The 3,144-nt window shown below is 36.5% G+C and overlaps 1 pseudogene; it reads right to left on the bottom strand.

Moving 5' to 3' along the window:
* Nucleotides 1-326: 326 nt before the first annotated feature.
* LOC149209214 (uncharacterized) lies at nt 327-1,711 on the bottom strand (annotated as a pseudogene).
* Between the last annotated feature and the right edge of the window lie 1,433 nt (nt 1,712-3,144).

The following is a 3,144-nucleotide window of genomic DNA, read 5'->3' as shown; positions in this document are numbered from 1 at the left end:
TTTTAGGGGATTAGTGTTAGATCAAAACTTAATGGAAACACAAAGCAAATGTAGATTTGAGAAGAAAGACGAGTAATGTTGACTATGCAACTTATAATTACTATGGTATGATAATCTAGAAAATAATTTGAATTCACTACACACCATGACAATTTGCACATGGACAAACATAATCCAAATAGTTATGGCATATAAATATATTTATAATATTGAGAATGACATAAGTTGTATCTTCCAAAAATGCCAATATGAACATCAAATTTGAATTCCATCATACATTCAAGTGTCTAATTGAATTTGATTTTATTAGCTAAATTTGGAAAAGCTTAACCTCTCAGAAGAAGAGCACGGGCCAGAGCCTCCAACTCTTCACTATCTTCTCGAGTTTTGTCAAGATTTTTGCATCTTTAGAGGACCTCCATTTGTGTCGACGAATTATCACTGGGAGGCATGGAAAATTTAGTCCATGGAATTAGCGAAACCACAGGCGTTCTCCTCCTTCACATCAAGGACTCGAGGGTTATATGGCTGGGGGATCATATGGTAGGGTGCAGGGATTTGATGCGGATGCTGACTGTATGATGAAGCATACATGACATGATAAATCGCGGAGTCTGACGCTGATCCGGATGACACGCAGTTTGCCAGCTGTGCTTGCGTGAAAACCAACTCCGCCTGCAAACTTGCAACTTGTAATACATTCATGACACATATCTTGAGTCCGGAGATACCTGCAGAATCGATTTTTAAAATTATAAAGAAGAAAATTTCTGCAAAAGTAAAGAACAAAAAATTCATCTGCAAGAAAATTTCTGCAAATATAAAAAACAAAAAATGCTTCTGCAGAGGCTATCGACATATACACATTGTATAAACGTTCTCAAGATGCGGTGAACATTTAAGTTACCTATTGCTGCAAGGCGTAAATGTGTGCAACGAAGCCATAGACGGGATGTCGGAATCGTGCCTCTGTCTCATACGATATGGTGACTACTGCGTGGCAACATTCTTGCATGGGAATATGCAGTAAAACCTTGAATACATTGCTAGCTCCTAAGATTTTATGAACTGCGACAAAATAAGTGGGGCCTTATTCAGAGCCGAAGTAGGGAGCAAACAGGTTCGCAGGGAAAAAATGAATACAATTTTTTTTTTGTCTCTGAAAGAATGAAATAATGCAGAAGCAACCTTAATTCACCATGAGTTGTCCAGTGGAGAGGAAATCAGCGAAGCTCGTATCGATGGCCCTCGGCGTGTGTGGCTGTGTTTCCATTTTCCCACTTATAATCTCTTCAACCATTCTGCTACCCATCTTCTTTCTATCTTCCAATCTCATTTGAAATTGTGTATGGTTCTCGTTTCATCTGCCTCTAGTTTAACAGGAAAAGCCGCTTCTTTCTTGATCTTCGTTGGTGTAGAATCAGAAACAAAGTGATCTGTGGCCACTTCCATGATTTTCATACCAAACTTGTTCAGAGGGCGGGACTGGCCGCCTTTCGCTGCACCCTCTTGGCATCACCATAACAATGGAAGAAAGAACATCAGCTACCGGTTATGGTTATAGAAATTAAAAAAAAAATTGGGTGGGATTTTAAATTCAAGCTCAAAATTCAAATTCAAATCCGCATGCCATTAAATGCGTACGTTGTATATTGCATCCTAACGGAGGCAGGCAGGGACACCGGTGCCAGACGCGGGCAGGAACGGGCATTGCCGCAGCTGAGTGGTGAGATGTGCATCCATCAAGGATAATTTTAGGGGCGAATGTTCGCCCTTTGGCGAAATTAAGGGGTTTTAAATTTTTAGTGGGCGAATATTTTGTATCATAGTACATTTTTACAAATCACCTCAAATAGTCCACCTTATTTTAAGGGAGAGGGTAAAAAAGGTAAATTTAGCCCTTGAAATTAGGACTTACAACCTTCCATTCGCCCATTTTCAAGAATAGGCTTTATTTAAGTGAATCCATTCGCCCATTTTCAAAATAGGTTTTATTTAAGTGAATCCTATGGGCCAAATACCATATTTATAAAAGAGGTATGGTAAATTAATAAAAATATAAATAAATGAGAGGTATGGTAAATAAATAAAACATTTTTTATATTTACTCCATAAGTCACCTTATATACATGTAAGGGTGTAAACAAATAAAAATATAAGTAAAGTGGAGGTATGGTAAATAAATAAAACGTCTTTTTATACTTACTCAAAAGGTATGGTAAATAAATAAAAATATAAATAAACTAGACGTATCGTAAGTAAATAAAACCTCTTTTTATATTTAGTCCATAACCCTCGTTCTATTTATGAAGGCTCAAGAAAGAGGTTTTATTTAAGTGAATCCTATGGGCCAAATACCATATTTGTAGAAGAGGTTTGGTAAATTAATAAAAATATAAATAAATGAGAGGTATGATAAACAAATAAAACATTTTTTTATATTTACTCCATAAGTCACCTTATATTTACGAACACTAAAAAAATGGGTTATATTTAGGTGAAACCTATGGCCAAAATATTATGGGACAAATACCATGGACTAGATTGTTATTAATACCATGCAAAAAACCATTATTAACCCTAATATTAGAATTAACAAAAATAAAAATGGCACATGGTATTGACCCATGGTATTCACCAAAATGGCACATGGTATTGACCCATGGTATTCACATGGAATGTAGCCTATTTAAATGGGGGATTTAAACCAGCATGTAGCCTATGCTAAGATTCACTAGGACTTTACAAAGTTTTATTATTTAGTGAAAGACTCGCCAAGATCTTACAAGATTTTATAATTGAGTAAAATATTCGCCATGCATGGTGAGAGATTCACCAAAAAATTATATATACATATTATATTATTGATAAAATCGCCTTCCATTTTTCCTATATACCATGGAGATTCGCCCAATTATTATATTTATAAATTTAGGGGGGGTTCTTAAAATTTTCCCTGGCATCCATGCATCCATGCATGCGATGGGCTCTCCGGGTGACGGCAATCTGGTGCATTAATGATGCTATAGTCCATGAAATAGCACTGGCCGGCAGGTAGCGGGGCTGAATGCAACATCTCTGATGTGATTGCTCAGTGCGCGCTCCTCATGTACGTTACAACTTATAGAAAATAATTGAATCAAT

Source organism: Pinus tabuliformis, chromosome 1_2, assembly GCF_031772625.1.
Source record: "Pinus tabuliformis cultivar Carrire ecotype Pingquan chromosome 1_2, CPIR1, whole genome shotgun sequence".
Lineage (NCBI taxonomy): Eukaryota > Viridiplantae > Streptophyta > Pinopsida > Pinales > Pinaceae > Pinus > Pinus tabuliformis.
This window is presented reverse-complemented; position numbering and strand designations above follow the sequence as displayed.